At 40.4% G+C, this 14346-nt stretch overlaps 1 protein-coding gene across 1 annotated transcript in view; it reads right to left on the bottom strand.

Annotated features, from left to right (window-relative positions):
* ITPA (inosine triphosphatase) overlaps window positions 1-14346 on the bottom strand; it is a 460036-nt gene that overhangs the window by 419626 nt on the left and 26064 nt on the right. The gene's annotated exons all lie outside the window — the stretch shown is intronic.

The following is a 14346-nucleotide window of genomic DNA, read 5'->3' on the forward strand; positions in this document are numbered from 1 at the left end:
TGGGAGAGAATATCACATTGCAAATTCTTATTAAATAAAATCGCCACTCCCCTTTTCCTGCCACAATATGGTGAATATATTACATTACCTACCCATCTAAATTTTAGTTTTTTAGGTTTTAAATGCGTTTCCTGTAGGAAAACTATTTGCAGATTAAGAGAGTTTAGGTGTCTAATAATTGCTTTTCTTTTAATTGGAGATGTTATTCCCCCCACATTCCAGGATAAAAAATTAAGTTCATTTATACTCATATTATTCTGCTAGGAGTGTGTCGCTGTACTTCTTTAAGAAAAATCATAAAAAGAATGAGACGAGGTGGGGGGGGGATGAGGTGGAGGAGAAAAAAAAAAAAACCTTCTCATACATACAACATTCATACAGGCATCCCAACCAAGCACCATACTTAAATCTAAAAAAGAACAGGTAAGAATTAAACCTAGAATTCTATTCATTCTAATTGAGTTTAAGTTCTTTACATAGTGTTTGAGCTGCTTCAGGTTCTGTGATTATTTGGGTGATAACATTGATTTTAACTATGATTTTTGCTGGATAAACCAATTTTGCTTGTAATTTAGCATTGATAAATTTAGAGCAGAACGGTGCCATGATTCTCCGTTTTGCCGAAGTTTCTGCAGAAAAATCTTGAAATAGAAGTAATTTATGTTGGTTTATTTTGCACTCCTGAATTTTACGATAATTCTGATTATTAAAGTCTTATCTTGGAAGTTAAGAAATTTTTTGGTCTGGGTCTAGCAGGTCCTGAAAGGTTCTCCTTAACTGCTCCTAGCCTCTGTGCTCTTTCTATTAACAGGGGCAGTTGGTTCTGTAAGCCCACACATTGTGGTAGTAAAACTGATGCAAAATGTATGAGGTCATTAAACTCAGTGCTTTCAGGCAGGCCCACTACTTTTAGATTATTGCGTCTGGATCTGTCTTCAAGATCTTCGATCTTGGCTTGCATGGTAGCTATATTTTTTTCATGATCCGCTACGGTTATATCTTGGTTATTTAATAAGTCCTCTAAGTTGGAAATTCTGTGCTCTGCCTCGTCAAGTCGGCCAGAAAATTGGCGGACTTCTGTTGCTAGATTGGATATCTCCATTTTAATCTCTGCAAATTGTGGCGTAAATAAGTCTGACATACTTTGTAATAATTGTTTACTTTCAAAATATAAAGGTTCCTCCTGAGAACTTAAGCTAGTTCTGGGTCCCTTTTTGTCTTTTGATTTAGGTGGCATAGCTAGGGGTGAAAAAGCAGTGGAGGACAAACATTTGTCCATTAAGTGTATCACACAGATAAATCACACACACTAAGGAAAGAAAAGAGAGAGAATAATAGAGAAAAAAAAAAAAAAAAAAAAGAAAAAAGGAAAATTAAAGTGTAAGTGTGTTGTAAGTCAAAAAAGTGGGTTAATTATTTAATTCTAGATATAGAAGGTCTAAGCCTCATCAGAAGGCATATAAATAGTGAAATATATAAAGAAGAAATCATTCGTGGCTATGGCGCCTTACTATTTTTAAGTTGATTCTATGCACCTACAGACTGGTTATTTGCATTACCAGTCACTGTAGTGAATCATAAAATATGTTACTATCACAAGCTATATATACACTTCAAGCTTTGCGTAATGATAGTCTGTAATCAAGAGGCCCACAGTATTTCAGGAAAAGGCTTAATTTGGACCTATGGACATAAACATAATTATTTTAACATTCTTAGCAGCAGCACAAGCACATTTCAATGTCACTTAATCCCTCTGATAACTTAACACTATATACAATATATAATTCCTGTGGAAAGAGTGAGAAATATCATCACTTAATAGAAACAGTTATTTCAAACAAGATATTCTTTTATAACAGAAAGGATTCATAAGCATGTCCAGAAACACTATTAAGTAAATTGCTCCTCTTTATCCTAGTGAGTGAGAAGGTAAGAAGGCTACAAAGGAAAAGTTTGTTGCTATTTATAATCCATCAATAGCCAGTTCATATGTATATTCAACCGTCAACTCTGTATAAGCTTTAGAAAATGGATAGAGTTCCAGCTGAAGATAACTTCCCAGAAGGATAGTATGATCCCTGTATGTTTTTAGAGCTTAACAGAATAAAGGGCGCTAATGTTGATGCCTATTTTCCATGTATAGACATGTATCAGGGTATATTATATAACTTGATGCATAGAAGAGACCCCTTGCAACACTTTATACTGGGCTTACTTGTATCAAACAATATACAGTCAAGGATGTAACACAGCACCCTGGCCCTCAAGAAAAGACCGCCCTACCTTCACCCTGATCACATCAGGGACTTACCCTAGGCGGCTCAATCAAACAGTGCTTAAATTGGGCCAGGTGTGAGGCACGCTAGCATCAGGTCAGCCCGTAGTCCAAACTAACTTAATAAGTGTTTATATAACATAGGGCACAGAGGACCCTCAGCACTGTACCTGTACTGCCGGTTCTTCGCCCTCTTCAGTTGCTTATAGCGGGTTGTCGCTTTTTAAGGGGTTTGCTGATCCGTATACCACCGCACTTTCTGTTCCTTCCTGTGCCGGGATATTCACCTCCGTTATGTCAGGTCAGGTCATGTGTTGCGCTCGCAGTATTTGCTTCTGGCGCTCGGGTATGCAGGTGCCGGGGCAGCTCGGCTCACAGCCCAATCATTTTGCTTCCACTCGCCAGGTCCCACAGCGTGGGACTTCAGAGTATCCAAGCCGCCTGAATTGGTAGCGGCTAAGGAATCAGGCGAGACGACGATCCTCTGGTATATTCGTCGTACGGCAGACAAGCAGGATCTCACACAGCGTGTGTGCACTCCTCACACACAACGCGTGTACGCTCCTCCCACCGGAAGCCTGTCCATCTGTCGATCAAATTATTTTCATTCTCTTGATATCTTTATTTGAAATGCAAGAATGTAAGTTTAGATGCCGGCCCATTTTTGGTGAACAACCTGGGTTGTCCTTGCTGATTGGTGGATGAATTCATCCACCAATAAAAAAGTGCTGTCCAGAGTACTGTAACAAAAAAAAGCTTAGATGCCTTCTTTTTCAAATAATGATAGCAAGAGAATGAAGAAAAATTGATAATAGGAGTAAATTAGAAAGTTGCTTAAAATTGCATGCTCTTTCTGAATTACAAAAGAAAACATTTGGGTTCAGTGTCCCTTTAAGATGAATGAGGGATGGATCCCGAAGGGACTGACAGTGGGCGATACATTCGACTAAAAAACGCATGATGAGATGAGCTGCCTTGGGCTAAAAATGGTCCACACGCTGCTGTATTTTATCTCTGAATGCCGTATGACTTGCGTGACTTATCCGCCACCAACTAGGGTTCAAGCCGCAATGTTTTAGGGCACTTTCTGCCTGGGAAACAAACATCAATTTTTCTGGCCGCTGCTACAGCAGCGGCTGCAACAATACCTAATTTTTCAGGCATGTGTACATGCCTAATTTTTCTGGCCTCTGGTGCTGCACTGTGGCTTCAAAAACCAAACAAAAAAAAAGGCACATAACAGGGATTAAACTGATAGGAATAGTACTACTTAACACACCACTCCTATCTGGTGGCACATTAGATTGCACGTGCAGTGCCCCAAATTTGAAGTAGGAGGAACGACCAAGCATCTTTTTTCATCTCCCGGTTCCTAAAATCGATGCCATATACACGTCCCCTGATAGGGGACGTAACAGGGATTAAACTGATAAGAATAGAACTATTTAAGACATCACTCCTATCTGGTGGCACATTAGATTGCACGTGCAGTGCCCCAAATTTGAAGTAGGAGGACCGACCAAGCATCTTTTTCCATCTCCCGGTTCCTAAAATCGATGCCATATACACGTCCCCTGATAGGGGACATAACAGGGATTAAACTGATAGGAATAGTACTACTTAACACACCTTATAATAACGCAGAGAGAGGCAAACGCAGAGAGAGGAGTCTGAAGAAGAGGAGTCAGAGGAGGAAGGTGGCTTTGAGGAGGTGGAAGACCAAACACAGCAGGCGTCCCAGGGGGATTGTTGTCACCTTTCGGGGACCCTTGGTGTTGTACGTGGCTGGGTGGAGGAAGAGACCTTCAATGACATCAGTGAGGACAAGGAACGGGACATGGCTAGCTTGGTATCCAACCTTGTGCAAATGGGGAGTTTGCGGTTGTTTGCGGTGCGTTAAAGGGACAGTCTAGGCCAAAATAAACTTTCATGATTCAGATAGAGCATGTAATTTTAAACAATTTTCCAATTTACTTTTATTACCAATTTTGCTTTGTTCTCTTGGTATTCTTAGTTGAAAGCTTAACCTAGGAGGTTCATATGCTAATTTCTTAGACCTTGAAGCCCACCTCTTTCAGATTGCATTTTAACAGTTTTTCACCACTAGAGGGTGTTAGTTCACGTATTTCATATAGATAACACTGTGCTCGTGCACGAGAAGTTATCTGGGAGCAGGCACTGATTGGCTAGACTGCAAGTCTGTCAAAAGAACTGAAAAAAGGGGCAGTTTGCAGAGGCTTAGATACAAGATAATCACAGAGGTTAAAAGTATTATTATTATAAATGTGTTAGTTATGCAAAACTGGGAAATGGGTAATAAAGGGATTATCTATCTTTTAAAACAATAAAAATTCTGGGGTAGACTGTCCCTTTAAACGGGGAGTTTGGTCTGTCACTGTGAAGCGGGCGTAACCCTTACACTACCTGATCGATACAACATCATACCTGATGTTTTAAAGCACATTATTCCAAACAATTTAGGAATGTTAGGCGATTTATGCCCTTTATGGCTTAAAACCAGACTGCATCAAGTATGTAATTTTCCATGGGAGTTTTGCCATGGATACCCCTCCGGCATGCCACAGTCCAGGTGTTAGTCCCCTTGAAACAACTTTTCCATCACTATTGTGGCCAGAAAGAGTCCCTGTGGGTTTTAAAGTTTGCCTGCCTATTGAAGTCTATGGCGATTCGCCCGTTCGCGAACAGTTGTGGAAGTTCGCAATTTTTATGTTCGCGACATCACTAGCCATATATGGATCCCGCTGAGTTATCCAGGGCCGTGACCTTACAAGGACAGCTTCTTGGAACTCACGCAACACACCTGCAATTTTTTTAATCTAAGTTGGACCAGATCACGACTCTTATTCATAATCTAGCCACTCCTGCTGAATCTCCAGCAACCCCGGTTGTTGCTGCTGCCAGTACTAGCTCAATATTCAACCCATCTCAGCCTACTAGTAATTTAAAGGATTACTTTCTGTTATAATTTTTAAGCTAAACAACTAACATATTAAAGTTAATAAGCATTAATTAAAACCTACTGACCTATATTTTCTCCAAAACGAAGTTTCATAACGTTCTAAAAGTTATATCTTTTATTCGCCGATGATGTCACGTTATCCTGCCCACTATTTTCAGCACTGCATGTTCAAAATACTAAAAACCAATAACTTTCTGTTTAAAGCGCCATTTTGAAACCTAGGTATTGTAAACGGATTGGTACAGAGCAAAGGATACCCACGGAGTGGGTTTGGAAAACAATTAAATTTGCAGACAAGATTTCTGATATACGGTAGAGATATGTTAATGAAATGCTATTGATAAAAAGCGTATTTGGGGTAGTTAGTTAGTAACCGGCATAGAAAATATTTACTTACAGTGGCCCTTTAACTGCTAGGATTACCCTTCCAGATAAATATGACGGCAACCCTGAAGACTGCCGTGTATTCCTAAACTAAAGTCGTCTTCATTTCAGAAATAACCCTCATGTGTTTTTAAACTCACCCTCTAAGATCACCTTCTTGATTTCCCTCATGAAGGGAAAAGCTCTGGCTTGGGTTTCACCTCTTCTGGAAAAAGATGACCCTTTGCTTTATGATGTGGACTCCTTTGTATGTGTTTTCTCTTCTGTGTTCGACAAACCCGGCAGGTCTGCAGCAGCCGAGGCAGGACTGTTGGACCTAAAACAAGGTTCTCTCTCCGTAGCCCAATACGCTTTAGAATTCCGGACTCTTGCAGCTGAGAGACTACTTGGAATCATGGGGCCCTGAGAACTGCCTTTCGCAAAGGTCTAGGTGAACGCCTAAAGGATGAGCTTGTTTTTCGGGAGCACGAGATTCCCTTGAAGATCTCATCAATTTATGTATCAAGTTGGACACACGTTATTCTGAGCATCTTCAGGAAAGAGACCGTAATAGGAGACCCTTTTCCAAACCTACTTATCGCCTGCCTTCCTTCCTAATCCTTCTAATCCTACTTCTACTCAATCTGAGTCTGTAGAACCTATGAAAGTTGGCGCAATCAAATTAACTGATGCTGAGCGTCTCTGGAGGCGTACTCATGGACTTTGTCTTTACTGTGGTACTAAAGGACATCTGCTAAAGCAATGATTCCCAACTGCGGCCCTCAAGTACCCCCAACAGGCCTGGTTTTCTTTATAGCTGAACCAGTGCACAGGTGAAGTAATCAGCTGATCAGTAACCAACCTGCTCTCATCTATCAGATGATTATTTCACCAGTGCTCTAGTTCAGCTATAATGAAAACCAGGACTGTTGGGGGTACTTGAGGACCGCGGTTGGGAAACACTGTGCTAAAGGATTGCTGTGCAGTCCAGTAAAAGCCCAGGCTTAACTTCTGACAGAGGAACAGAGTTAAGCCGGAACTCTTTTTCTTCACTCAATCCAAAACTTTTTGTTCCTGTTACTTTGAAATTTGGAAGTGCTAAGTTTCAGGTTCAAGCCTTAATCGATTCGGGAGCTGCAGGAACATTCATTGATTCTAATTTTGCCAATTCTCCCCGGATACCACTTCTAGAAAGAGATCAAGTTATCAAAGTTACTACAGTCAGTGGTCAACCTTTAGGTTCTGGATTTATTCAACAAGCCACCATTCCTCTATGTATGTCTGTAGGAATTCTTCACTCTGAGACTGTTTTGATGTTATTTCCTCTCCTCAATTTCCTTTGGTTTTGGGACTACCCTGGTTACAGCTCCATGATCCCGTTTTTGCTTGGTCTAAAGGGGAATTAATAGCCTGGGGAGCTACTTGTTTCAAACATTGTCTGCAGAGTCCTCATAAGTCTCCGAGTTCTGTTGTAGCAGTCTTGGACGTTCCCGAATCTTTACCTGTGCAATATCATTTGTACTGTGATGTTTTTTCTAAGAAGGATGCTGAAAAGTTACCCCCACATTGGACTTTTGATTGTCAAATTGATTTATTACCTGGAGCTCCTCTCCCTAAAGGGAAGAATTATCCTCTGTCACGTTAGGAATATGTCTCTCTGAAAGAATCAAAGACAACTTGTCCAGAGGGCTCATTCGTCCTTCTTTCTCACCTGTAGGAGCAGGTTTTTTATTTGTCGAGGAGAAAGATGGGGGCCTCCGACCCTGTATTGATTATCGTGCCCTGAACCAAATTACTATCAAGAATTCTTATCCTCTTCTGCTCATTCCTGAGCTTTTTGACCGACTCCAAGGCGCATCCATCTTCTCCAAATTAGATCTCCGTGGGGCGTACAATTTGGTCAGAATACGTAAAGGGGACGAATGGAAGACAGCATTCAACACTAGATTTGGTCACTATAAGTATCTTGTTATGCCTTTTGGGTTATGCAATGCCTCTGCTGTATTCCAAAACTTTGTAAATGAAATTTTCAGTGATTTCCTAAACTAGGTTGTCATCATCTATCTGGACGATATTCTGATCTACTCTAAGTCCTTACAAGAACATCTCCATCATGTGAAACTAGTACTTCAGAGACTTCGTGAGAACCATCTCTTTGCCAAACTCGAGAAATGTTCTTTCAACCAGACCTCTATTCCATTCCTGGGGTATATTATTTCGGAGTCTGGATTTGAAATCGATCCCGATAAACTCTGAGCCATTAAGGACTGGCCTAGACCTACCACCCTTAAGTCCTTACAAAGGTTTCTTGGCTTTGCCAATTATTATCGAAAATGTATAAAATACTTTGCTAATATTTCTTCTCCACTCACTTCCCTTACTAAAAAGGGCCAAAACTGCAGAGATTGGTCAAGCATTGCTATACAGGCATTTGAAGCTTTGAAATCTGTATTTTTCTCGGCACCCATCCTCTGTCACCCTGTTCCTGAACTCCAATTTATTCTTGAAGTGGATGCCTCTGCTATAGCGGCAGGAGGCGTGTTATCTTAACGAAATCCCATTACCAGTAAGATTCATCCGGTAGGATTTTTCTCTAAAAAATTAAATCCATTAAAATTATGATGTAGGCAACAAGGAGTTACTTGCTATAAAGTTAGCTTTGGAAGAATGGAGGCATTGGCTTGAGGGTACTGCCCAACCGTTTCTTATCTTAACAGTTCACAATAATCTTATGTATCTCCACACTGCTCTCTCGTCAGGCCCGTTGGGCTTTGTTCTTTTCAAGGTTTAATTTTGTACTTTCTTATGTTCCTGGTACAAAGAATTCTAAGGCTGATGACTTATCCAGACAGTACCACTCTACTGATTTGGTGCCATTTGTCGCTGAACCCATACTGCAACCTGTCAGTATACTTGCTCAGGTATCCTCATTTCCTATACAGGCTCTACGCTCAGCTCAGACCAAGGTACCTTCTACTTATAAAATACCTCCTGGAATCTTATATGTACCTCCAGAATTCCGCCTTAAACTGCTTCGTTGGGCTCATGACAGTGTCTTAGCTGGTCATCCTGAGGTAATTAATACGTTATGGAAACTCAAACAACACGTGTGGTGGCCATCCATGTCCAAAGATGTCAAGGATTATATTGCAGCTTTTCAATCTTGTGCCTCAAATAAACAAGCCTCTCATCTTCCTTTTGGTTTATTGCAACCTGTCCCAGTGCCATATTACCCTTGGTCTCACATTTCCATGGACTTTATTACAGACCTTCCTGATTCTGCTGGAAATAATACTATTTGGGTAATAGTGGACAGGTTTTCCAAAACAGCCCATTTCATTCAATTACCCGGATTACCTTCCGCTTGGAAGCTCTCTGAGCTCTTTATCCTACATGTCACTCGATTAGATGCATTTCCTTTGGACATCGTTTCTGACCGTGGTGTTCAGTTTGTCTCAAGCTTTTGGAGATCCCTATGTAAACAGTTCGGAATCAACATTTCTCTTTCTACTGCACTCCATCCCCAGTCCAACAACAAACAGAACGTGTTAATCAATCTCTTGAATCTTTCCTCAGGCATTATGTCAAACATCAACATTCAAATTGGTCCCAACTTCTTCCTTTAGCTGAACTGGCCCACAATTCTCGACTCAATTCCTCCTTACGCACGTCTCCTTTTAAAGCTGCTTATGGATTTGAACCTAGAACTTTTCCTATTTCTTCCAGTACTTCTACTGTTCCTGCATCTGATCGTGCCGTTAAAGTTATCTGCAAGCATTGGCTTAGAATTCGACAGATCCTTCTCCTCTCTGCAAAGAAGTATAAGAAGTTTGCTGATCGCAAACACTGTGTAGCGCCTATGTATCGCACAGGAGACAAGGTGTGGTTGTCCACCAAATTCATTCATCTTAAACAACCCTGTGCTAAATTGGGTCCCAAATACATCAGACCTTACAGAATTGTCTCCAAAGTTTGTTCTTCTGCTTACCGAGTGGCCTTGCCCAAGACCTTGAAGATTCACCCTGCGTTTCATGTGTCTCTTCTCAAACCTGTAGTGAAGAATCGATTCTCCACCAAATTCAAACCTCCTTCACCTTTAATTATAGATGGCGCTTCTGAATTTGAGGTCAGTCAAATTTTGGATTCCAGATTACGGGGTAGCCGCTTGTATTACTTGGTTCATTGGAAGGGGTATCCCATTACTTAACGTTCCTGGGAACCCGCTTCTCAAGTACATGCCCCTACTTTGGTGAAACAGTTCCACATAAGAAATCCTTCTAAGCCTGGTCGGGTTCCCCAGAGGGGTCCTTGAGAGGGGGGCAATGTCACGCTCCTCGCTTCTGCGGCTCTGTTGCTGCGTTGCTTAGCAACATTCTTTGCCTCTGAAGCAGTCTCACTCTGCTGATATGCTCCCTGAAGCCGTCCCATTCTGCTGATGTCACTCCAGGTTCATATTCCGGCGTGTCCTTCACCTGATGCACGTTTGTTTTTCCTTGCTTTGGCTTTGTGAGTACTCATTTGGATACTTTGCTGCCTGATATACTGTTAACAAACTTTTCTTGCTTGACCACATCTCTGTTTAACCCTTTCAAACCTGAGGATACTTTGCTGCCTGATATACTGTTAACAGACTTTGCTTGCCTGACCACGTCTCTGCTTAAACCTCGCAAATCTGAGTTTACCTTGTTGCCAAATCATTGCCCGTCTCACTACGTCTATTTCCTGACCCCTTATCTACAATCAAGCTTCCTGGTGGTATTCCCTGGAATCTGTGAGTACCATCTCACCTTGTATCATTCTTTTCCAGTGAGGCTGTTGTGGGGTCAGGTCCTGGTTTATACTCAGTGTGCTAGTGTGTTGTTAATAATCATTCTAGCATTTGGGTCTGATTCAGGACTTTAACTAACCTGACAGCCGAATTATTAGCGGTCTGTCCGACATGATCCGCTCAGCGGATCATGTCTGACAGACATCAATGAACTTATCATTGCACAAGCAGTTCTTGTGAACTGCTTGTGCAATGCCGCCCCCTGCAGGCTGCTAGCAGGGGGTGTCAATCAGCCCGAATGTGTGGGACATCACATAAACAATAAGCACGACGTTTCGGTCTAACTGACCTTAATCGTGTTGCATACACATATGCCTTAAAACACTCGGGGGGGGGGGGGGTTGCGACATTTGATCCCATGGCAGTCCCCTGGCACTGAATATAGAATTGATCCTGAAAAAGGAAGTAATTACAATAAAATACAAGCTGCAGTAATGCCAAAATAAATCACATTGAAAACCAGAAAACATCCTACTGGAAACCATAGACTGTCTCATAGCCCCCAAACCACTGACATGGGTGATAGAGGTGTATAGGCTAGTTACATCTAAAGGAGTATAGAATCAGCTTATCACTCTGCATTCTGCTTTGGCAGAAAGGGAGGCCTTCTGGATATTCAAACTCAAAACGAAAATATCAGTGGGCCTCAACTCTGAATTTGATTTAATAAACTTCTGGTAACCAAGATTACCTTTACATTTGTTTATATGTATATATAAACATTTGCCCCAGATCAGGGGGTTCAGAGGGGAAATATTTATCACTCTCTATATAGTTGCAAATGTCGAACATTTTGTGAAAGGTGTACTCACTTTTGAACTATCAAACTCTTACCCTTCTCTTCACTTTTACCTTGTACCTTTATTGCCCTCCCATATTGCTTCTAACAGTAACTTCCATTAGTTTATCATGTCAAGCCCAGTTCAATTTAATTTGATTTAATTTAGTCTAGGAGAACCTGTAAATTCTCTCTCGCATCACTTCAGCTCAGTTTATCTGAGTTTGAAAGTCCAGTATAGATCTGTTTAGCATATCCCAGTTTAGTACAGCTTATTTCAGCTTAGGTCCTTTTTCCCTTGTTAAAAAGACCCGGCCCTAAGAGGTTCCTTTCCCTTTCTTTATACATACATGCCCCTTTGTTTAAAACTCCAAGTAATGGGTTGTTAATACACCAGACTAGAGTATCTATTATAGAATATGGTCATGAGGGGCATATACGGGAGAATGTATTTGTATGTATAGTTAAAAATGTCTAGTCCACACAATAAGGAATTTAGCATACAGTACAATATTCTATATGAGGAGATGCAACATATAGAACACAGCAGTACTACAAGAGATCTGCAGATATAAATGCGACAACAATTGATGGATGTGCATTACATAGAAAAGCTTCCCTATCTTGCTGTAGGTTGCCACTATGATTCTAAATGTGTAGCAAAAACAGGCTCTTAATGGTTAATAGTGTTGGTATTGTGTAAATTGAAGAGCGCTCTAAAGAGGGGGGTAGCAAATACTATTTGTTTTACGATTGGTTTAAATATTAGAAGGTGTGTGCCTTTAGACCAATAAGAGTAAGAAGAACCGTTTTTAAATGAACCTTATGTGAAATGTTTTACAGGTGGCTAGGAGTACGACGTTTCAGCCGAAACATGTTAGCCAACACATTTTTGTCCTAACTCACTCAAGTTTTACCCCAGGGGTCACTGGACCCTGTGTGAATTACCACAATTTCAATAAAGTATTTTAACTTGTAAACAGACTCGGTGCTCCTAAATCCTTCTCTGATTTACTATCACTTTGCATAGTTTAACCAGAAAATCTCCTGTATCTTTGATGTGTCTGAGGATACTGTGGCTGAAATAAGGTTAAAAGAGATGGGAGATCTTTTTTCTGGAGAGAGGTTACTGTCAGGGTGCCAGGAATCAGACTGAGACGAGAAGTGCAAAAATAATCACACCTTTATTCATAGCAAAAAATAATAAAAAGTCCACAAGTCAAACAACAAGCCAGGAGTCAAAACCAGAGCTGGTAGTCAGACGAGCCGAGTCAGGAGCCAAAGCGAATAGTCAGACGAGCCAGAATCAGGAACAAGGAAAACAGCAGAGTCAGGAACAAGCCAGAGATCAGGAAGGACGTCAGGCAGCCAGGTAATACACAGGAACTCTCACAAACAGGTCTGAGACAACGCAAAGGCAAAGCATACTGAACAGAGGCCCTTTAAATAATAAGTGATGACATCCCAATTCTGAGACTGCATCCTGTCTCACATGGATTATGCACACCAGTCTGGCCATAAAAGGAAGTGTAGGAAATGAGCAGCATCCCCCACAATGCACCATAGTCAGGAAGAGAGGTGAGTAAAATGGCTGCCAGCAGCACATGGCAAACAACAGGGAAAAAACCCTGACAGTTACCCTGAGCAACTCATACAACAACAGATAAGATAAATTAGTGCCATACATAGACAGTCTATTTTGAAGGGGGATTACAATATAAGGAGAAAGGATAAACAAGAGAACAAACGTCTTGTGTTTGTGTCCCAATTCAGTCCTTTAAGCAATACTATCAGAGGGATCATTAGGAAACATTGGTCAATACTAAAGGATTTAAATCCTAATATTAAAGAGTTCCAATAATTACCTATGCCTGCATACAGGAGATGTAAAAGCCTAAGAGATAAATTAATAAGAGCAGATATAGGCCCTACAAAAAGACACAACTTTCTACTCCTAGAGTAGGTTGCTTCCCATGTTTAGGCTGTTGCAACTGTAATAGTATCATTAGAGGGGACTCATTTGTACATCCTTTGAATGGGAGAATATTTAAAATTGCAGGCTTTTTTACCTGCAACTCAGAGTACATTATCTATCTTATTAAACGTCCTTGTTCCAAAATAAACATTGGGGAATCTACACGTAGGATAAGAGATAGAATAAATGAGCAAAAATCTAATATACGTTGTGGGAATAAGGATCCCCCTTTCTCTAACCATTTTTTACAATCATACTATCTCCCAATTGAGATTTCAAGTGATAGAGCAGGTCAAGAGACCTAGACGAGGTGGGGATAGACAAAGAATTCTCAAAAATAGGGAGACTTTTTGGATCTATACCCTTCAATCCTTAATCCCCATAGGAATGAATAAGGAAATAGACTGGAATCTTACTTTGTAAAATTAAATTAGGAATCTGTTAATAGGTATTGTAATTTAGATTGCTATAGGTGGAAATGTATTGTTGCTTTTAATAAGTCAATCTTTGTATTGAAAATGTATTCTCATATATACAGAATATATATATATATACTTTGGGCTTAAATAGAGTGTTTTAAGGCATATGTGTATGCAACATGATTAAGGTCAGTTAGATCGAAGCGTTGTGCTTATTGTTTATGCAATGTCCCAATAAATAAGAACTGAACAGTATGTGCAGGACCCCTGTAGCGTGCACCGGGCATTTTTCTTTTCACTTCTACCTCTATCGCAAGATAGGTTAAATGGGTAATGAAAGAAGCTGGTATTGACATGTCTTTTACAGCTCAATCAGTTAGAGGTTCGGCAGCTTCTAAAGCATTTTTGAAATCTGCCTCTCTCCAACAAATGTTGAATGCTGCTGGTTGGTCATCTGATTCTACATATAAACAGTTTTATTTTAAACCCATTCAACATGCTTCATTAAATTAATTTTGTTAATAAGCTTTAAACTAACAAAATATTAAGTCTCTGTGCTTGTAATAAAATTCTGATTATTCTAACTTTGTGAAGGAATAATCTAGATTTTATTAATTAAAGACACAGAGACAAATATTTTCCCTCCCTTGTTATTATACCATCCCATATGATGTTACTTACAGCTCAAAATCAATAAAGATATCCTAAGAGATTCTCCAAATTGG

This window comes from Bombina bombina, chromosome 10 (assembly GCF_027579735.1).
Source record: "Bombina bombina isolate aBomBom1 chromosome 10, aBomBom1.pri, whole genome shotgun sequence".
NCBI classification, from domain to species: domain Eukaryota; kingdom Metazoa; phylum Chordata; class Amphibia; order Anura; family Bombinatoridae; genus Bombina; species Bombina bombina.